Below are 23,898 nucleotides of genomic sequence, written 5' to 3' on the forward strand. Positions count from 1 at the left end.
ACTGCCCCCCATGTTCCCTGGAAAGACTGGAGGCAAGTTTCTTCTATTCTTTGTTTGGTGTAAAGTTAAGATGATATGTATGGTGAGGGTTTTCTGCAATTGGTAAAATTCTTGGGTTGCCTTGGAAATGTGATCAGAGACCATTGATTTGCTAATGGCCTCACTTTGCCCTATAACTAAAGCAAGATGCTGTTTTTGGGTGTGCTTTGTTCTTGCCAGCAATAATTACAGGGCCCTCCTGACTCCATATTTTCTTAATTCCGTACCATTCCCACTCAAAACCTGGAATTACTAGCTGCACTGGTTCGCAGCATGTGCCCAGATATAAAAATAAATATAGTTACTCTATTATACCATTTCATTAAGGAAATACCACTCTTTTTGTTAACATGTCATTATTATATTTATTATTAACACATCATTATATCCCCAAAAATGCTAGATTTCTCAAAAAGAAGTGTGATATTGAAGAATCTAATTCTGGAAGTGAGCAAAAGTTAAGTGTAAATAAAATAGAACTTGAAGGCTGATGGGCAGAATTTAATTTATAGCATTTTCCATCACTTAACACTGAACAAAATGATTGGATTAGAAACCCATTCATGGAAGCTTCAAGTGATTTTGGTTTAACATTAACAGAAGAAGAACTGGCAGCTATATCCACTGATCATGGATTGATGATTAAACATAAGGAATTGTCTCTTGAAGCCTTCTGGATTTCTATAAAAGAAGAATATATGGCAATATCTAAAAAAGCTTTGAACATTTTACAACATTTACTACAATTTTCAACATCCTATTTATGTGAATTAGGATTATCTACCCAAACACTAAAGAAATCGCTAGCACACATCAGGCTCATGTGTCTCATAAACACAAAAATAAAAAAACTTAACACATTCACTCCAGGACCTGCCGAATTTATTAAATTTTACTAAGAATGTATCTATATATATAAAAAGATAATTTTTGTCACTTTTTTATTTTTTAACCCCTTTTTTATAAATTCTAAAAAGCATAAAAAATGTAACATAAAAATGGTTTTTAATGTCAGAATAAATTTAATTTTGTCGTGTTTATTTCATTTAATTACTGTAAAACCACGCTTGAACTTTATATTTTTTTCTTTAATAATCTGACTTAATTATTATAACATATTTCTCAGAAATCTGTATATAGTGTGCCTCAAATTATTTGTAGGATTTTAAATGCACCCCGACTTCACACAGTTTGAGGACCACTGGCCTATGTATAGATAAATTGTGCTCCAGTTACACTGAGAACACCGTATACTACAGAATTCTTAAACACTGTTCATACATAGTGCTTTCTTTTGCCACGCTGTACCTCCTAATACTTTAAGAAATTCCAGAGAGTTTCCATCTCTGGACAGGTTTTACAGTTTTGTACAGTAGGTGAAAAGTGTGAGGGATGTTTATATATATAGTTTTGTAAATGACTCTGACCAAGCTAGCATTAGCTTGTTGTATATGAAACATCTCCCTCAGAAATTGCAACAAAAATCGTGCAACAAAGTTCTACAGAAAAATGTATAGAATAAAGATTTTGGTTTCTTTTTAATTCAAAGTCATTTTAAATCTCTACATTCACATGTGATACATAAAAGTAAAAGCAGGGAAAACATGTTTCACTAACATGCTTACATAGCCAAACGCCTCATTTAGTGTCATATGATGAACAATGCTATTTTTTATGTTTTGGTTTGTTTTTGCTGTTCAAGCACAAAAGGAGTTGACTTTTATTCTGTGTTTATAAATTCTTAAATTTAGATTATTATTGGAATTTTTACCCAGTAATTTAATGAACATTATTTGAATTCCTGATATTAAAAAAAAATTCATTTAGCTTGACCACGTGGTGGCACAGTAGAGAGAGCATCAGACTGGGATGCAGAGGACCCAGGTTTGAAATCCCAGGGTTGCTGGCTTGAGCAAGGGGTCACTTGGTCTGCTGTAGCCGCCCCCCCCCCCCCAGTCAAGGCACATATGAGAAAGCAATCAGTGAACAACTAAGGTGCCACAACAAAGAATTGATGCTTCTCATCTTCCCTCTTCCTTTCTATCTGTCCCTGTGTGTCCCTCTCTCTGTCTCTGTCACACACACATACAAAAATCATTGATAAATGTCCAGTATAACTAGAAAAGAACTGCAATATGAAAAAAATTACAGTTGGCACAGTATTTAAATTTTTATTTACTAAATATCACTGCTATCAAGACTCAGAAAAATTTAACCTTTTATACTTTTCAAATGAAATCAAAACATGTTTTAAATTATTCTATTTATACTCTACCTTTTGTACACTTTATTTTAAAAAATTAATTTACATGGTCTTAATATCATTTACATTTTCCATAAGATTATTGATTGTTTTTGAGAATCTTAGCCTACACTTTTAAACCAACCAATAAAAAAATAACAGCTTGATCAGGCGGTGGCACAGTGGATAGAGCCTTGGACTGGGATGCCGAGGACCCAGGTTCAAGACCCTGAGGTCGCCAGCTTGAGTGTGGGCTCATCTGGTTTGAGCAAAAGCTCACCAGCATGGACCCAAGGTCTCTGGCTTGAGCAAGGAGTTACTCGGTTTGCTGAAGGCCCACATTCAAGGCACATATGAGAAGGCAATCAATGAACAACTAAGTGTTGCAATGCGCAACGAAAAACTAATGATTGATGTCTAAGGCTTCATGTCTCCTAAAAAGAGATGTCTCAGCAGGAATGAAAAGAAAAATCAGGAACTCTGGGTTTTCGCCCTATCAAGGGACCTGGGCTCTTAGGAGTTGTTTAAAAGCCTTGTCAAGGACAAAGTTGACTGTAAGAATTTTTTTCTCCTCATGTGCCCATCTTAGAATGTAATCTCCACACAAACTGAAAGACTACTGGGCCACCCCCTACTGGGCCTCCTTCCTTCTCTCATCTGGAGCCTGAGTGCAACACTTGCCCAAGATCCACAGATCCTGGCTTCTTCCTCAGATTTTCCAACTCCAAGATCAGTGTGGTGAATGCAGTCAGTGAAAAGAGGCCCCAAAACATTGCAATCCATTATCAACCTCAAAGTACAGAGGTTTAGGAAGAGGCTAAGACCCCCAAGTAAAAAAGTGAGAATCATTGTTCAGTGAGTGGATGCTATTATCCATCTTTGTGTGATGTCCAAGTAAGCCATCCTTAGAAAGTATTTATATAAATATTGCTAGTGTGATTAAGGTGTCTCTCTACTTTTCATTCATTTAAGATGCCATTAATATAAAATATATAGTAAATTTGGAAATATTAGCATGTTATAAATTATGAAGCCAATCGTGACAACGTATTATGCAGATCAATAAAAAATTCTAAAAGGACACTGGGAAAGTGAGCTTCTGTCTAAAAGCACTCCCTTCCCTCAAGTCCAGGGCTCTCTACAAGTTGGCCCCCGCTACATTTAGCCTACATAAGCGCCCTCCACTCTCCTAGAATACACTCCTTGTCACTAATACAGTGCATTCAGCAGAGATTAGCTCCATCTCTCTGAACTCCAACCACCTGTCAATACCTATATATCTGTATTTACTTATTTTTGCTCAGTCTGCCCTTCTCTATTGTGCTGAGTACTTGACTGGAATAAGAACAGTTCAGCGTGTTCTTCTCAATGAAATATCCCTGAAGTGAACCAGCACCTCTTGCTCTGATTTCAGAGTTCACATGGTAGACACACTGCCTCAAGCTGTGCACAAGCTAATCCAGGTGAAGGACTGAGTTCCACAGGTATGAGTGAAAAAGTGCTCGAGATTATTCATGTTTTTCAGTCATTTAGGGCAGTGGTGTCCCACAGAAATATAATGTAAGTCATATATGTAATTTAAGATTTTCTAGTAGCCACATTTTTTAAAAAGCAGAAAGAAACAGAAGACATTAATTATAATAATATATTTCATTTAACGTATCTAAATTTTTTTTTCATTGCAACGTATCATCAACATAACAAGTTATTAAGCAGATATGTTATTATTATTATTGTTTTTAGCAAGTGTTCAAAATCCACTATAATCTACCTTACAGTACACCTCAATTCTGACTAGGCCCATTTTAAGAGCTCAGTAGTCAGATGTGGCTTGTGGCTACTGTAGTGGACTGCAAAGCTCTGGAATGATTTTCCTCAATGGTAATTTAATATGTTGGTATCTTGATATATTACTAAGTTACTAGTGAGTTTTGTTAGTCTAAAAACAATGTCTTCTTTTCTGATGATTCTTGATAAACAGCTAGTGAAGAGACAACAGAACATAATGACCATCTATATGGGCTCTGGAACCAGGTCCCGCGAATGTAAATCCCAGTTCCCACCCTTAAGTAGCTGTATCGCCCTGAGCAAACAGTTTGTGTGCTTTTGGTTTCCTTTCTTCCCTCCCCAATGGCAGTGCAGTACTTATCTCTTACAGTTAGTGTGAGGACTAGATGAGTTCATAACACAATCGATTACTTAGGACACTGCTGAGTATATAAGAAACGATCAATTAATTGTTGACTACCGTGCTCACTTCGGCAGCACATACACTAAAATTGTTGACTACTAATTCTTCTTCCTCTTTGTTGTTATGATTATGAGCTAAAATTGAAATTGTTATTAGATAAAATTTAAATTCTGAGGCTGACGGACTGAGAATCAGGCTGTGGCTGATTTAATTTCACAGGGGCACAGGTAGCTGCCTTACTTACGGCTCAGGCTCAAACAGCCCAATGACTGTGAGCCGGCACACGCTTTAGGGTGTGGTGCTTGTTTCTGTCAGTGTGAGCACCTGCCTGTCTTCCTGCCCCTGCTCCAACCGTCCCTTCTGCATCTGTCATGCAGGCAGGCCCACACCGCTCCATGGGGCTCTGCAGAACTGGACAGGACAGCGAGTGAGCACACAATTGGAACAGAATTCACAGAGCATGGACCACCAGTTCCAGATTGGTTCTGGCACATCCCACTCAATTCCAACATCAGAATAAACCAGCAAAGGGGTACAAATCATGAATTGAGGAAAAGAGGATGTTCTGATCTCCCACACGCCTTTCACCCACAGTGGCTTCTCATCTCCATCACTAACAACAGGACTCACATGGGCTGGGAATGGGATGTTAAGCAGGAGACCCACTTTTCCAAAACCAGTTCTCGTGAGTCGATCAGCTGCTTTGAAAGGTCTAGTCATATTCCTTTAGGCTCAAATCACTAATGAAATAAGCCAAACCCACTGAAATACCACTACCTGAAAACAAGATAGGACCAAAGAGGGGTTGGGGAGGGACAGTTTCCTCCTCTGTGTTAATTAAGAAACCTGAGTTCTCCACAAACAATTTATAAACCACTGACCTAAAGGATCTCACTGATTTTGAAAACGCAAAACATGGGGATGGGACTTGTGTCTATATGACAAATAATTTGCTAAAGCATGGCAAAGCTAGACTCTACTTATTCAGGAGGTCTGCATCTGGATACTGACCACCCCGCTCCTCACGATAAGGACGTGGCCTGGTTATGCCACATTTGGATCAAGAGCCAGGAAACTGCAAATATTTGAAAGCATTTCTTTAAATAGACACAGAGATTATCAATGTCAATTCTTCCAGAATATCTCAATCACATAAGGCAGGTTCATAAGAAGTGAGCTTTCCAAAAAGATTTGGAAGGACTCAAGCCCAAATGAATGGTTTCTCACAGCTGCTTGCTGCTATGAAGGACCCCGGGTGCCCAGTGAAGCTGTATTAGGAAACCTTACATCTGTTCCTTCCCTGTGTAGTCACCATGTTTCTGGTAATACTTTCATCCCCGGGTAATTGACTCAGAAATTAAATGAAGTGTGTTTATGGTCTCTCCCTGCCAATGCATCGCCAACTTGAACTACTAGCGTATCAGTTGAGGGTGCATTTCCTCAGTTTATGGACAAGCTGAATCAGGAAGTGGGCCAGCCTCTTAAACCTGAGAAAGCCACTTAATGACATCTTTAAAGGAGAAGGACAACAACAGGCAACAACTACAAACAAAGGAGCCATTGGTGCAAGTTCATAAAACCAAACCTCTCCACTTTGGGCTGCTATAAATCAAGAAACTAATTAAAATGAGACTGAATATTCCGCATTCATACACAGACTGGGGACAGGTCACAGGAAAAGGGGCAGCAAATTCCAATTCAGAATTCACTGGCAAAACCCATCTTCATTGGGTGGTATTTTGACTGCAGACCCATCCAAAATTTGGCATTACACTTTCTGCTCCAGAACCTGTCATCTCTCCTTTAGAAGGGACTTAAATACTTCAAAAGTCCCTTTCTGTCCTAAGAATTCACAGTTCAGTGAATGACTTCAGTTTCTCTATGTGTTCATGCATTTTTTTCTGAAAACTATTCCCCCAAATTTGAAAATAAAATCACAGTCTTTTAGTCTTATGAGAATAATTTAAAAATTAAAAATAAATAAAAAAGGAAACTGTCATTCTTTTTAATTTTTTTTAATTTTTTTATTTTTTATTTATTCATTCTAGAGAGTAGAGGGAGAGACAGAGAGAGAGAGAGAGAGAGGAGAGATGGGGGGGAGGAGCTGGAAGCATCAACTCCCATATGTGCCTTGACCAGGCAAGCCCAGGGTTTCGAACCAGCGACCTCAGCATTTCCAGGTCGACGCTTTATCCACTGCGCCACCACAGGTCAGGCGAAACTGTCATTCTTTTTATGTTATGCTACTTATAACTGTATAAACAGGATCCAACTTAACCTTAGCCTAATCTCCTATCCTTCTCCCCCTATATGCCCCATGTTCTGGACACATTTAAATACTTGTTTATGGAAAATAACACATATGCTCTCACTTCTGTATATTTGGCTTAGACTGTTCTTGAAATAAAATATTACTTCCCTATTTCTTCTGTCCAGCAAATCATGGCCAATTTTCAAATTTGCTTCAAGACCTCTCCAAGTAAAATATAGTTGTTCCTTCCTCTTGGCCACTACAATAGTTCCAAAAACTTTTTATAAATTACAAAAGTGCACAAATCAAAGATCAACAGCTCAAGTAATTTTACGAGTGATCATCTTTATATACTCACCACCCAGACCAAGAAATAAAATAATGCCACGCCCAAGATGCTTCCCTCTAACTCCACTCACCCCATTCTTCTTCAAAGATAACTGACTTAGAACACCATAAAATAGTTTAGCCTGTTTTAAACTTTATATAAAAAGAAATATATAAACTCCTTGTTGTCTAGCTTGTTTTGTTTAATAATGTGTATGTGAGAGATAGCTGTGTTGTTGTACATAATTCATTCATTGTTATTGTTATATAACATTCCATTTTGTGAGCGCGACACAGTATTTATTCTACTGTTCATGGCCATTTGGGTTGCTTCCAGCCTGGATCTATTTTAGTGTGTTAAGCAACATTTCTGCATGCATTTTATAATGTGCATATGTATGCATTTCTGTTGGCAAATACCTATGCCTGAATTTGCTGGATCAAAGGTATGCATAATCATCTTTAGTAGATACTGTCAAAATATTTTCCAAAATACTTGTACTAATTTTCAAAGATTCTTGTACCAATTCCAATGTATGGGAATTTCAGTGGTTTCCTATCCTTTCCAGCACTTGATTTTGTCAGTCTTTCTGATAGCTATACACTTAGTGAGTACATAGTGGTATGACATTGTTATAAATTAAACTTATCTATTGACTAAAATATTGTAGTTGAGCACCTTTTCATATGTTCATTGATCACTTGGATATACTCCTTTGTAAAGCACCTGTTTAAGTCTCTTGCTCAATTTCTTTAAATAATTTATTTTTTCTCATTTATTTGTAAGAGTTACTAATATATTCTGGATGAGAGGTTGTCATGGCTTATGTGTATTACAAATATCTTTTTCCACTCTGGAACTTACTTCTTAGTTTGTTGATGAGTCATTTAATATTCTTCATAATAATATAGTTTTAGTTCCTCAATCTATTCTTTTATGGTTAGTACTTTTTGTACCCTATTTGAAAATTTTTCCCATGAATAGATTCATGTATATTTTTGTTTAGATGCTTTATTATTTAGCCTTCTTACACTTAGATCAACAATTCACTTGGAGTTGGTTTATGTGTATGGCATGATGTAGAACTCAGTAAATTTTCCAAAAAGCTATCCAATTGGTCAAGAACCATATATTGAAAAGATTATATTTTCCCCTCTGTTATGCAGAATTGTCTTTAATATAAACCAAGTGTCTGTATATGCAGGGGTCAGTTTCTGGACTTCAGGTTCCATTGGTCTAATTATTTAGTTTAATGGCAACATCTTAATCTTTCCTTTAATTCTTTGGAAGAGTTCACTGGTGAATCCATAAGGTCAGTCTGATACAAGCTTATTCACTATACCCAGGAATCTCACATAGTACACTGCTCACAAAAATTAGAGGATCAGGGAACATGCAGATACTCCAGTACTTTCAGTCTTTTGTATATAGTACATCTTCACCAATGAAATAAAAGTTGGTTTTGCATCTCATTTGCATAATCAAACAACTTTCTTTGACTTGTTGTTTGCTTTTCTGATGTTCTTATTTAATAAAAAGGAAAATCAAATGCTTCTTTTTTTATTATTTCACATTCATTTTTAAATACCCCCTAATTTTTGTGAGCAGTATATTTTAAACATCTTTCTAATTTGGTACCTTTATGCTTCATCATAATGACAATTATTTTCAACCTGCTTGCCAATATTTCTCACTGGTCTGTTGGCCCTTGAAGGAAGAAACCATTTTATATTAATTTTCTATCCCTGTGGTTAGCATAGCAGTAGTGAATACATAACAGATATTTAATATACATTGCATGAACTGAATTGAATTAAACTGGAGAAAAATGCAATGTAAATAACACTAAGGAAAAAACAGTTTTCAATTTCTAACACTATTTGAGGATGATCTTTTTTATATAAAAATTGTATACTTTAGCCTGACCAGGCAGTGGTATAGTGGATAGAGCATCAGACTGGGACACAGAGGACCCAGGTTCGAATCCTCAAGGTCGCTGGCTTGAGCACGCAGGCTTACCTGGTTTGAACAGGACTCACCAGCTTGAGCCCAAGGTCGCTGGCTTGAGCAAGGGGTCACTGGGTCTGATGTAGCCCTCTGGTCAAGGCACATATGAGAAAGCAATCAATGAACAACTAAGATGCCGCAATGAAGAATTGATGCTTCTCATCTCTCTCCCTTCCTGTCTGTCCCTCTCTCTGTCTCTGTCACAAAAACTTGTATACTTTATTAGTTTTCAGCCTTTAGTTCAACCTTTCTATGCCCTTAAATATGAAAAATGCTCACTTCATGCTATTTCTTTCTGTGTTTTTCTGTCTCTATCTCCATATTCCTCTTTTAAACACTGAATATAAGACATATTTATAATGAAAATTCCTGCTGCAGTCAAAATATTTAGAACCTAATAGAAGAATACACTCATAAGTGATCTTAAATCAGACATCAGAAATTCTTAATGTAACTGTTCAAGTTAAATGTAAAAGACAGATACAGGGATCCTTCCATTTGGCTATAGATTCTTGTGTCCTTAAGAACCACACTGATCCAAAAGATAATAGAAGCCAGACCTCTGATCTCAACAAGGAGCAGGCTATCTACCATTTGAAAATCATTTTATCGTCAACACTTAGCACAGTACCTAACATATAGATGTACTTAATACACAGTTATTTGATAAATTAATCAATAAATTCCCTTAAGTTTTTCAAACCCAATAATTCAATGACCTCAAAGTTTCCATCCTTGTCAAACTACATCTTTAGGTTGTCTATAAGGCCATTGTAGTGTCCAACTTCACTTCCACTCACAAAGAACCAAAACTGATATCCCTCTTGGCAGAAAAATCTCAATGTACTGATCCTGAAAAGTGTAATAATTTTCTATATATTGGCATGCTACTGAAATTAACTTATCAAATTAAAATTAACTAATTTATTGACTAATTAAGAAAAGAAACTTTTTCTTTTGTATAGCTCAGTCTTCATGTTAAGCTATATACAATAGTAAAGTTTTGTTTAGTTTTTTGTCATATAACTGAAATTAATGTTTAAACTATTGTAGAAATATAAGAAAAATGTTTACACAAAAGTGTCCACATCAATACTAATGATAGATTCGGTCAATTAAATGATCCAAAATGACTGTAAGACATAACTTTATGACTTTCCATGAGAATAACTATCAGAAGACAGCAGTCCAAGAGACTTGAATGCTAATTACACATTTTGAACTCGAGAAAGAACACAACAATTTCCTATCTACCCATCAATACCCCAGAGGAGAAAGCCTAAACTGGGTAGACAATGAGTATTTTTGGGAAACAGTTTTCCCATAAAAACATCCTTTTATTATAGTTTTTGGTGTCTCCCTTTTCAGTTGTTTAGGAATCATACCTGCTTTGGGGATGAGGCTGTAATTTGTTTTATGTTCTGCATGTGGGTATTCATACTGTGATTGTCTCATATATTCTAACATTTCTGAAAGATGGTGCATGAGAGATATTGGAATATGGGTAATACAATTCTGTAAGGATGGGAAGGACTTTTAAGTGGAAAGACAGCAAGTTTCTGTTGATCAACAGAATACCAGCTTCAAAATGACACCTCAGTGGAAGGTCTTTTACTGGGGCTTAGCAGAATAAGAGGAAATGAGATAGGAAACATGCAATTTATATGTCCTGAGGTCTCTAGAGTCTCCATAGGAACAGGGAAATAGAAATTTGAGAAGACCATAGGTATATATTTTACAGGATAAATCTGGCTTATACTCTGTTGAGTTGATTTTACTATATTATCTGAATCACCGGCAATGCCAAATACTGTCATGGATACAAGGAACCAGGAACATTTGCATACTGCTCATGGGAGTATATATCTGCACAATACTTTGCACAGCAATTTGGGATTACCTGGTCAAGTTAGAAGATATTCCCAGCTTATATCCAGCAGGCATTTGCACTTCTAGGTATATACCTTAGATAAACTCTGGCACAGATGTGCATAAAAACACACAGAGGTGTTCATGATGGCCTTAATTATAATACTGAAAACTGGGAAAAATATAAAAAATCTAGCCACACTAGAAGGGGCAAAATAAGTGAAATAAAATATATTCCTACAACAGGACACTAAATAGCAATTAACATGAATTAATAAACTCTAAGAGTCAATACAGATAAATTTGTAAAATGTTATGTAAATAATTTATACAAAGATATGTATAAGATTCCATTTATACATATTTTGTTTTTAAGTGAGAGGAGATAAAGAGACAGTTTCCTGTATGCACCCCAACCTGGATCCATCTGGCAACCCCCATCTGGGGCTGATGCTCCAATCAAATGAGCTATTTTCAGCACCTGAGGCTGATATGCTAGGACCAACTGAGCTATCCTCAGTGCCAGGGGCCAGCACTTGAACCAATCAAGCCACTGGCTGCAGGAAGGGAAGAGGTAGAGAAGTAGGAGAGGGACGTCCATATGCGGGGCCAATACTCTATCCACTGAGCCAATCAACCAGGGCCCCATTTATACACATTTTGAACACATTTCTTAAAGACATATATATATATATATATATAATTATATATACACATATAGTTAAATTTAAAAACATGAACTAGGCCCTGGCTGGTTGGCTCAGTGGTAGAGCGTCAGCCTGGCGTGCAGAAGTCCCGGGTTCGATTCCCGGCCAGGGCACACAGGAGAAGTGCCCATCTGCTTCTCTACCCCTCCCCCTCTCCTTCCTCTCTGTCTCTCTCTTCCCCTCCCGCAGCCGAGGCTCCACTGGAGCAAAGATGGCCCGGGTGCTGGGGATGGCTTCTTGGCCTCTGCCCCAGGCGCTAGGGTGGCTCTGGTCACAACGCAGTGATGCCCCAGGGGGGCAGAGCATCGCCCCCTGGTGCGCAGAGCGTCGCCCCTGGTGGGCGTGCTGGGTGGATCCCGGTCGGGCACATGCGGGAATCTGTCTGACTGTCTCTCCCCGTTTCCAGCTTCAGAAAAATACAGGGAAAAAAACCCAAAAAACATGAACTAGAAAGCAACATAGCAACTCAGGGATAGTTATGACTTTTAACAGCAGACTCCTTTGGAATTCTGCCACTACCAATCTATATCAGATGGCAAAAAATAAAAAGAAAGAAACAAACAAAAAAATAAAACTTACTTATTCCTACAGTTTCCCTAGGGATAGCTCAAAGCTTCTCTTCTCACCCCATCCTCAAGCTTTGAAATTGGTCTAGGACAAAATTAACTCACCCATGATCTAATGAAACTAACTTGAAGGGCAGAAGTCTATTAGTGGGACAACAACTTAATAAATACAAATAAACAGTAACTCTCCTAGATCTCTGCATGTCACTTCCTCAAGTCTCTCTTCCTCTGACTGTTTTCTATACAATGGGCTCTCCGGTGAACCATGTCTTAGATCTTTCTGTATATGAGACTTTTAGATTCCTCTGGCCTCTGACTTCCCCCCGCCCCCCCCCCCCCCACCATCACCATGCTTTAGTTGAAACAAGATGATCCTGGATTGAGTGACATTGAGGAGATCTTGTTTGTCTCCTACAATGCTTAGCAAGCTAACTGATCGAGAAGGTGGGGTTCGTGGAAAAGAATGCTTTCAATTCTGCCTTTCATCTAAGCCTGAAGTCAGGTCAGAGGACAAGGAGACCAGGTAGAGCTTTGGAGCTGCATGTGGTCTGACACATTCTAGACAATGAGCGAGTGCTCCCTCTGCCCCTAGTCCCACCCGCTTGGCTGCCACCCTGATTGTTCATCATCTTATACTCAGTACAATACTGGCTGTGTGGAGAACAAGCTGCTACCTCCATGTTCCTTCTCTGCCTAAGTAATTCTTGGACTACATCTTGCATCTGAAACACTGTGTACTGTCCTTAAATAGTGAAAGCTTTGCTCCTCTTTTGTAATGGGAAATTACAAAGATTGAGGGATGTTTCTATGGATACTTCCAAGCAACACACTGAATTTTGGATGAAACAGAAAAGATTACATTTTTCCTACTTCAAGGAAAACATTTGAATGTGACCTGGAAGACATAAAAGTCACTGGCGTGAAGCTGACAAGTCACCTGTCTTCCCCAACTTGGTTTCCTCTCATAGTCTATAAATACCAGGCTCTTTCTATCCTGGGACTAACTACAGAACTTTCAACCACCACACTCCCTACTAATGGATCAGCACTGCAACCATAGCTTTTTTGGCCCCAGCCACATAAACACTAATAGTGTGGTAAGAGACGGTATCCCCCTGCCAAAATTATCTGGACATATGCCCGAGGCATGAAAGACTCTATTTTCCTTTATGAGCACTAATGATTCATTTGACAAGACAAGTGAAGTAATGATTTTCCTATCTCTGAGATGATGAGAGTCTCTCATTGTTAATTATGAATTTCACTGTGCTGGAAAAAGGATACATTGGCCAGGGCTCCGGGCTACAGAAAGTTCTCTCATTATTTGCAGAAAAATCAATCAGTGCCTACAAAAGTTATTTGAAGTCCCTAGATACCAAACATCAATCTCCTATAAACAAACAGATGTGAATGAGGCTTTTGACTATGTTAGACCAGCTCCTGCCTTCTTTTAACCTAAATACAATAGAGTGTAATTTGAGGGACCCACAAGGCCCTGAGCTCCCTTCTTTTCTGAATCAGTCCTGACAGGAACAGGAGGCCCAGGAGCCATCCCTGTCTCAGTTTCTGGTTAAGAGTATAGGATTAATTCTACCAACCCAGGGGGCACTTAGGACTGATGGACTTCCATGTGGCCACTGTGTGACACTCATTTCTGCCCCATTACGTATACCTGCTACAGTCCTGGCCTCTCCTGTATATGCTGCCTTGTGCTTCACTACTCTTGAAAGATGCAAGACAGCGGTGAACCTTAATCTGCTTAGATTGGGCCTTCCGGGCTTTGCGTCCCAAGCCTTCCCTGGTGCCATGAACTAAATTTTGTGCCCCTGCTAAAAATCATAGGTTGCAGTCCTAACCCCTAGTGTGGTGGTACTTGGAGGTGGGGTCTGTTGGAACATAATTAATTCATGAGAGTAGAGTTATGAGGACTCCACCCTCATGCGCAATTAAAGGAAGAGACACCAGAGAGATGATCTTTCTTTCCACTATGTGAGAATGCAGCAAGAAGGTGGCTGTTTTCAAACCATCAAGATCCTGACCAGACATCAAATACGCAGGTACCCTGACCTTGGATTTTCCAGCCTCCAGAATGATGAGAAATAAATGTCATTATTTATGCTATCCAGACTATGATAGTTGTTACAGCAGCCTAGGCTGACCAAAATGCCTGGGAAACTTTAGGATCCACACCTCTAATCTCTGAACTACAACACAGCAAGCACTCACTGAGTCCTGAAAGCTCCAAATGGTCCATGCTGGCTGGTAGATGACAGCCCTTAGCATCGACCACAACTTGAACCATTGCTTAGACTACCTGGTTATCCTGTAAAATAAAACAAAATCAAAACAAAACAAAAATACCAAACAGCCTCTGCAGCATAATTAGCTCCACCAGCCTGACTGGTCGTGGTGTAATGGATTGAGCATAAACCATAAGGCATTGAGGTCCCTGGTTTGAAACTCCAAGGTCAGTGGCTTGAACACAGGGTCACCAGCTTGAGCACAGGGTTTCTGGCTTGAGTGCAGGGTCACTGGCTTAAGTGCAGGATCATTAACATAATCCCAATGTCACTGTCTTGAGCACAAGGTTGCTAGCTTGAGCAAGGGATAACTGGCTTAGCCCCTCAGTCAAGCCACGTATGAGAAGCAATCAGGGAACAACTAAGGTGCCACACTATGAGTTGATGCTTCTTATCTCTCTCTCTCTCTCTCTCTCTCTCTCTCTCTCTCTCCCTTCCTCTCTCCTTCTCTCACAAAAAAAGGAAGGAAGGAAGGGAGGGATAGAGGAAAGGAGGGAGGGAGGGAGGGAGGGAGGGAGGGAGGGAGAGAGGAAGGAAGGAAGGAAGGAAGGAAGGAAGGAAGGAAGGAAGGAAGGAAGGAAGGAAGGAAGGAAGGAAGGAAGGGGAAGGGGAAGGGGAAGGGGAAGGGGAAGGGGAAGGGGAAGGGAAGGGAAGGGAAGGGAAAGAATTAGCTCTACTGGCCTCTGTGAGACATTCCAAAGAACAAGTCCCACCCACCCACGCTTGACTCATTCACCCCACTCAGGGTTCTCTGCCACTGCCAATCCCAGCAGAGTTTGTACATAGACCTGTTAATTTATGACAGGAGACTTAGATTTCAGGTCACAGGATTTAACCTGCAGTAAATCCAAATTTGCATAAGGATAACAGGCACTCTACTACACTTTATGCCAATAAAGCCCTAATGTGGTAATTAACCACTGAGCACATTCACTGATAAACTGTTCATTAGAGAAAAACCTGACAACCGGCAGTGTTATCAGAGTCCACAATTTTCGCAAATCTCTTTCAGAAATGCTTTTCTGCCTACAGGGACTTAAACCTAGCAGAAAATCACAGAGCAGACATTCTCAACACCATTTTCATGAAACTGACAGTGTGATAAACTCTGAGAGGTGAGAACCGGTTTAGTGGATTGCACTTTATATTTTTCATATAAGCTTTCTCTTAATTTTAAATTTCTTTCAGAAGAAACTGCTGTGGAGAATGCATTGGCTACTTCTTTTTTGTTTGTCTATCATAAGCCAGAATTGGCTCATTCATTCACATAATAGGCATGCTTTTTATGAATCAGTACTATTATAAGGGAGGAGCCCATTGGGTGAGGTCAATTTCCATTTATAGTATATCTTACAGTTAATCTCTTTCCCTACAAGGACATTTTCACACCCAGTCCTCCACAGATAGAGCTCTCACAACTCACTTTCTCCCGGACCTTGATGCTTTTCATCATTAGCACAATTATTTGGAGAGCATCCACAAAGCACATGCTCCACCCTACCGCAGATGAATCCAATGGCCAAATTAATCAATTCAGCAATGACTGAGCATTTAATAAATGGCAGTCATGGTGCCTTAGCCAGGGAGGGATGCAAAGATAAATAAGACACGATCTTTCTGCAAGAAGCAAAAAATATGTTCATGCCATGAATCACCCCTTGGTTCTTCATTTGCACTTGTTCTTCTGTTAAGGGTGATATAGTTGAATCCTGACTAGAGAAGAACACTATATAGATTGAGCTGATAAATGGAGATAATCCTAGCGTTCCAATACATGCTAGGCTCTCCCTTCCTGAAAGTCTTTACTACACACTGCTCATACCACTGACTCAGACAGGTGATAATAGCATTTTGTTACATTTCTTCATAATAAGAGTCTTCAAGTGCTCTGTGTATATAAATTGTTTCTCATCAACAACATTCTTATTTGCTATTAAATCCTTTGTGTAAAAAACAGATAAGATGGAAAGCTATTTGAGAGCAAAATATCTTGTCATATCACCATTAATAAAAATGCATGGCGTTCAATGAATGACTTACAGTGAGTGAACTCAGCTGAGTGGCTGTCGCCTTCTAGATGTTCTTTGATCTCTTATAAGTTTCAAATCTACAAAGTCTGCATTCCATTTGTTAATCACATAGAAAGATCCCCTAAGTTTCACTGTTGGACAACTGTAGCTTTTAAATTTTATTACAAGTAGATGTTGAGTGCCTCAGGCTCACAACTTCAGTAAAATTTCATGATCGAGCTAATCAATTAAGGGAAAGGAGAGTATAACTGCAAAACATGAATTATTGAAAGATTACATAAAAATACTTTCAGAAAAAAATTGACAGCAACTCAAAATAGGCCTACAAAATATTTCTTAGTAAGATATTTTGTATTAATATATATATGCCATTTAATGAATACGTGTTTTAAAAAGTTTGGAATAACCCCTAGGGATGTTGTTTCAACATTTATGTTTCTTGTATCTTTAGCTTCTTTACTTCTACTGACTTTTTTTGCCTTTGAATTTCAAATTGAGCAAGTCCCTCTGATTCAACAGAAAACTAAAACAAAATCACTCACTACCTGTCACTTCTCACTTCTCTGTTTTAGCTTACTGGTCCTCTCTTTGGTACTGAGCCCTACTGACTACACTATCCACCTGGGAACGTCCTTTCTTGGCTTCCACAATACCACTTTCTCTAATCTCCTATCTCCCCAACTTTTCCTTTTAAAGCACTCTTCCCTTCAACATTAGTGAGTCTCAGAATTCTTATTCTTGAAAATCCATCGCCGACCAGGTGGTGGCGTAGTAGATAGAGTTTCAGACTGGGATACAGAAAATCTATTGCCCTATTTATCATACTTCCTTTCTTACCTGATTTCATCAATTCTAATTAATTCTACTATATTCCCTATTTTCTGTTTACAGCTGCACACACCTGTCTGAACTTGACCCTTAGCTCCAGATAATACCAGGACCTCTCCAACACAAGACAGTCAAAACGAAACTTAGCTCTTTCCCCATTAAGCCTGCCTGTCCTTCAGTATCCCCATATTGTATTAATGTTGCCCAAGCCAGAAACTTGGGACCTCTCTCTGCCCTTACCCCAATGTCCAATCAAGCTGGTAAGTCTTACTAATTGTGTCCTCCCTACTCTTCTCATTCCCAGTTTTACCCATCTGTAAAATAAAGTCCTCCCTCTGATGCATACACATATCTCCAACATCATCTTGCATCAACTAGCCACACTGAGCTCTGTTTCTATGAAATGAGTTAGAATATGTTAAAAAAAAAAAAAAACTTAGAAGAGTTCCTGGCACACAGTAAGCATTCATTACATGTTAGCTGTGATTGCTATTATTATCATTACTAGCACCACCACCCTTATTTCCTTTGTTATTATTCATTCCCCATACTCACTATGCCATTTCTTTCTACTGGAATTTCTCCTTTTGCCTAACTCTTCACCCATAAAAACCTTTTTTTAAAGTTCTGCTCATGTTCATTCTCCTTCAAGAAACCATCTCTAATATCTTAGGTCAAGTTAAGTGTGTCCAAATTTGAGCTTCAGAGTAAACATGTAAAACCTTTTATTATAGAGCTTAATACATTACAATACATTGTAATCAATTATCTGATTTTGTCTGCCATTTCACCTAGAGCAGGAGTCAGCCAACTGCAGCCCCTGGGCCAAATCCAGTGTACTTCCTGCTTTTGTCAATAAAGTTTTATTGGAACACATATAACCATTTGTTAACATATTACCTATGGTTGAACCAATTCTAAAAAGGCAGAATTTGGTAGTTATAATACACATCATATGCCCCCCAAAACTATATATCCACTATCTATTAACTCTGTAATATCTGGACCAGAATTTCTCAAACTTGACAGTATTGGGATTTGGGACTAGATAATTCTTTGTCAAAGAGGGATTGTCCTATGCATTGTAGGGTGTATAGTGACAGCCATGACCTCTACCCACTAAATGCCAGCAGCATGATACCCCCCCTCACTTCATTACCCCTTTATTGCACTCATTCTCCTCCTCACTCCAGTTTTAACAACCTAAAAATTTCTCCAGACATTGCCAAACGTTCCCTGGGGTCAAAGTTGTCCCCAGTTAAGAATCACTGACCTGGTGTTTTACAGAAAACCCTGCCAACCCCTGAAATACAATGTCTTCTAAAGAATAAATCATGCCCAGTTCATTTTGTACTCCAAACACCATGTCTGGACCATAACAGAAGTTCATTAAATCAATCATTTAAAGGTGATTGGAGAATTATAAAACATTCCAAAGCATTTTAAAATTTATAAGAATTTTAAACTTGAAAGGAACATTGGTGAACATCAAGCCAATACTCAAGGTTACAACTAAGTTTTGTTTCCTTTAGCATTTTCAACATCACTTATCAGAAACTGTTACATTAAAAAATATCTATGGCCCTGGCCGGTTGGCTCAGTGGTAGAGTGTTGGCCTGGTGTGCAGGAGTCCCGGGTTTGATTCCCGGCCAGGGCACACAGGAGAAGTGCCCATCTGCTTCTCCACCCCTCCCCCTGTCCTTCCTCTCTGTATCTCTCTTCCTCTCCTGCAGCCGAGGATCCATTGGAGCAAAGTGGCCCGGGTGCTGAGGATGGCTCCATGGCCTCTGCCTCAGGTGCTAGAATGGCTCTGGTTGCAACAGAGCAGCGCCCCAGATGGGCAGAGCATCGCCCCCTGGTGGGATGCTGGGTGGATCCTGGTCAGGTGCATGCAGGAGTCTGTCTGACTGTCTCCCTGTTTCCAACTTCAGAAAAATAAAAATATATATATATATATATATATATATATATATATGAAGAAAAATTATGCTGAGATAGATAAATATCACAACCCCATTAGATTATCAGAACTTTAAAAACTACGAAATCTCTGCATTCAGATTTCACATATATACATACATTTCATTTATCCCTGAATGAGATTTTTTATTGTCTATAAAGAAGAAATTATTTTTATTTTGCAAATGAGATCATTTCAGTTGGTGTTAAACTATCGGATAAAGAAACAGCAACTTCGTTACAGTCAATCAAAAAATTCATCCAAGCTTTAATCGTGTAGCTCAGTTGAATAGAGTATCATCTTGATACGCCACAGTTGCAGGTTCAATCCCCAGTCAGAGCACATACAAGAATCAACCAATGGATACATAAATAAATAATTGGAACAACAAATTGATGTCTCTCTCTCTCCCTTCCTCTATCTGTAAAAAATCAATAAACAAAAACTTTTTAAAAAAAAATTCATTCCAGGGATATAAATTACTTGCCATGCTCTTTAATGAACCTATAGTATACACAGCATGGCTGAAAGTACAGAAACCTGCTTACCACAAAGGATTATATGCCTAATAGAAAAGCTAACAACTGAATGTAGGTCATTTTAAGTACCAAATAAATAACAATATAAAAAACAAATGGCTAACATTTATTGAGCACTGACCATGTGCAGTATTACAGCGTCTCATTTGGTCCTCATAAAAACTCTATGAGGTACAAGCTATTCATTTTATAGACGAAGAAACCGAGTTACAGAGAAGCTAAACAACTTGTTCAAGGGCACATACATAGTAAGTGGCAGAACCAAAATTTGAACCTGCAAGTCTACCTCCAGGGTCTGAGTTTTCACACAGAGTACCATGTAAATGTGCTTAGAATTTAGAAATCAGAAAGACCAGTGTTAACTGGGGCAGTCAGTCAAGCACCAGGTAACCATGAGCCAAGTTCTGAAAGAAGGGGTCAGTTTCAGACAGCTGAGAGAAAGGAAGTCATCCTTGGATGGTAGAACCAAATAAAGAAGTTTTAGAAGCAAGAACTCGAAATGTGTATTTCAAATGACATGAAATAGTCACTCTGGTTAAATCTGGGGAAGAACCTTGAGGAAGTAAGACAAAGTTGAAGCCAAACTAAAGAAGACCATGGGCAGGAGGCTGAAAAAGACATGCTTCTGGGGGTATTGGATGTTTCTGAGGAAGTACACCAAGAGCAAGAGGGGGAGGGGGAGAATGAAGAATACAGAGAAGAACAGAGAGAATGGGGGTGGGAAGGAAGGCTCATTATGATACCAAACAACAGGTGAGGCAAGGGGCAGAGGGAGAGGGAAGAGGTAAAAGTAGAGGGTCCAAATACAAAAGAAATGAGTGAGAAATAGGACAAGAAAATAGGCAATGGAATTTTGTGATCAAGAGCAAAGAAGAAGAGGAGTGAGAAAGAAAGATCAAAACTCACTCTGAGGTTTCCTACTTGAATGAATGAGTGATGACAGTGGTGTCAGCTGTTCTAAACGTGGTGAATTATATATAACCATGCCTCCTTCTCCCTCTTAGCACATTGCCCCATCTCTCTCTAAAGAACAGAGGGTCACCCTGTGTGATTTTTCTCATCATTCCCTTCTCAAACTTCACTCCTTTCCTACCATTGATGAGAAAGAAGCACCCAGTTTCTTCCTGAAGCCAAAGGAAAAGTTTTATGTAAGGAGAGAGTAGACTAGCACGTGTTTGTAGCCTGCAAAGAAGAAACAAACTCATAGGCAAAGATGAAAGGTGTAAAAGAGAGTGGGGATAACTGAAGAGCAGACTCCAGGAGGTGACAGGAGAGGAGGAGACGCTCAGCACAGGGGAACAAGTGAGCTTATAAGCATGGAGGGGCACTTTGTCCTCTGGGACAAAGGGAGAGAGAAAGATGACCTAAAAATGAGATAAACAGGCAAAGGAAGACCCTGAGGTTAAGATTAGTTTGATACATTGATATTGTCTAGCCTGGACTTTTTTTTTTTTTTTTCTTCTGAAGCTGGAAACGGGGAGAGACAGTCAGACAGACTCCCGCATGCGCCCGACCGGGATCCACCCGGCACGCCCACCAGGGGGAGATGCTCTGCCCCTCCGGGGCGTCGCTCTGTCGCGACCAGAGCCACTCTAGCACCTGGGGCAGAGGCCAAGGAGCCATCCCCAGTGCCCGGGCCATCCTTGCTCCAATGGAGCCTCGCTGCAGGAGGGGAAGAAAGAGAGAGGAAGGAGAGGGGGAGGGGTGGAGAAGCAGATGGGCGCTTCTCCTGTGCCCTGGCCAGGAATCGAACCCGGGACTTCTGCAAGCCAGGCCGACGCTCTACCACTGAGCCAACCGGCCAGGGCCTAGCCTGGACTTTTAAGAAAAACAGGATGTCACATCACAGACATTTTGTTCCACTCGCCACCTCTCTTACTGAGACACAGCCACAATTGCCACCTTGCCATTTCTTGAACATGTCAAGCTTTCCTTTGTCTGGCGTCCTTTCGTCCTTGCAGCTTCCTTTGATTGAAATGGCCTCTCCCAGGTCTTGTGTGGCTGACTTTTTCTTATGTCACAGGTCTCAGTTTAATTATCACCTCCTCAAAAGTCCTTCTCTGACCACTCAATCCAATAATGGAGACCCAGCTGCTTCACCACTCCCTATCCATTATTTTCTCTTATTTCCTTCATACTGCTTATCATTATTTTAACGCATTTTTTCTTTTTTTTTTTTTAATTCAGAGAGAGGAGGGGAGGCAGAGAGACAGTCTCCTGCATGTGCCCTGACCAGGATCCACCCAGCAAGTCCACCAGAGCACAATGCTCTGTTCATCTGGGGCCAGTGCTCTGTTGCTCAGCAACCGAGCCATTTCAGTGTCTGAGGAGGAAGCCATGGAGCCAACCCCAGTGCCTGGGGCCAACCCGCTCCAATAGAGCCATAGCTTCAGGAAGTGGGGGGAGGGCAGAGGAAGGGAGGGAGGGAGAGAGAGAGAGAGAGGAGGGAGAGGGGAAGAGGGCAAGAAGGAGATGGGCAATTTCCTGTATGCCCTGACCTGAAATCAAACCCAGGACATCCACACATGGAACCAATGCTCTACCACCAAGCCAACTGGCCAGGGCCTTTTAACATATTTTATTTTATTTTATTTTTTTCATTTTTCTGAAGCTGGAAACAGGGAGAGACAGTCCGACAGACTCCCGCATGCGCCCGACCGGGATCCACCCGGCACGCCCACCAGGGGCGACGCTCTGCCCACCAGGGGGCGATGCTCTGCCCATCCTGGGCGTCGCCATGTTGCGACCAGAGCCACTCTAGCGCCTGAGGCAGGGGCCACAGAGCCATCCCCAGCGCCTGGGCCATCTTTGCTCCAATGGAGCCTTGGCTGCGGGAGGGGAAGAGAGAGACAGAGAGGAAAGCGCGGTGGAGGGGTGGAGAAACAAATGGACGCTTCTCCTGTGTGCCCTGGCCAGGAATCGAACCCGGGTCCTCCGCATGCTAGGCCGACACTCTACCGCTGAGCCAACCGGCCAGGGCCTTTTAACATATTTTAATTAGTAGTTAATGCATTTACTATCAGTGTCCTTCAAACATATGTGAATTCATAGGCTCAGGGGTCGTACACAGTGTCTCATTCACCACATACTCTAATATTTAAACCTGATGTTATTATCAGAGTAGGCACTCCATGAAAATTTACTGCACTCATGAGTAAGGGAATGAAAGAGAAATTGAGAGCAATAATTCTATCACTGATGCTCTCAAATATTTACGGAAAAATATCTTCCATATATTCATGTGCCAGGCCCTATGTTTAACTCTAAAGGAAACAGTCATTCTATAGAAATCCCAATTCCCTGCCTTCTATCGCTCAGTCCATGGGGGAAACATATGAATACAAATCATTAAGATACAAGGTGATAAGGACTATACTAGAAATAAAGCAATGGAGTTGAGGACTGAGGGCTGCAAGGGCATATCCTCAAGTGCTCCTAACTGAAGCAAGGTAAAGCAGCTCAACGACCCTCCTGAAGTGCTGAGGACAGGTGAGCCCCGCGGAGTCCGGCATGTAACCATAGAGGGTGAGGAGTAACCATGCGGTAGAGAAGATGGGATGTATGTACAACTCCCTCAGATAGTTCTTCATTGAAAACAAGGAATGAGCTAATGTGTAAATTCAGCAGGAGACAAGATCGAGGAAAGAATTTTGAGCTTGTCTCTCGTTAGGGGAATGGGAAAGGGATGAAGAGAAGACCTGAAAAGGAAAAGACTCCTTACAAAGGCTAAATTTCAAAAGAGTCCGAAGAAAATATCAGTTACACTCAGAAAGGAGTCTGAGGGCTCATCCCACAGGACAGGGGAAAGAAGGTAGCAATTCTTGTCTCTGAAGGTACATCTAAAAGTGGAAGGAGAGAGATTTAACAAGCATAAGCTAAATAAATAGTTGCTATTTTCCCCCATGAAGCGTGATAGACCATCTGCCCATACCGGCTGCTGAGGGAGAGGCCGAGGGCAGGGAGGAGGAGAATGCTATTGGTTGATCATGGGTATGTGATGGTGCTGCCCTCTGCTACATCTTCACTGCTTTGTGAAGTAAA

At 40.1% G+C, this 23,898-nt stretch overlaps 1 protein-coding gene across 14 annotated transcripts in view; it reads right to left on the reverse strand.

The window, feature by feature from the left end:
• NRXN3 (neurexin 3) overlaps positions 1-23,898 on the reverse strand; it is a 1,639,812-nt gene that overhangs the window by 1,145,263 nt on the left and 470,651 nt on the right. The window lies entirely within an intron of this gene.

The sequence above is a fragment of the Saccopteryx leptura genome, chromosome 6 (genome assembly GCF_036850995.1).
Source record: "Saccopteryx leptura isolate mSacLep1 chromosome 6, mSacLep1_pri_phased_curated, whole genome shotgun sequence".
NCBI lineage: Eukaryota > Metazoa > Chordata > Mammalia > Chiroptera > Emballonuridae > Saccopteryx > Saccopteryx leptura.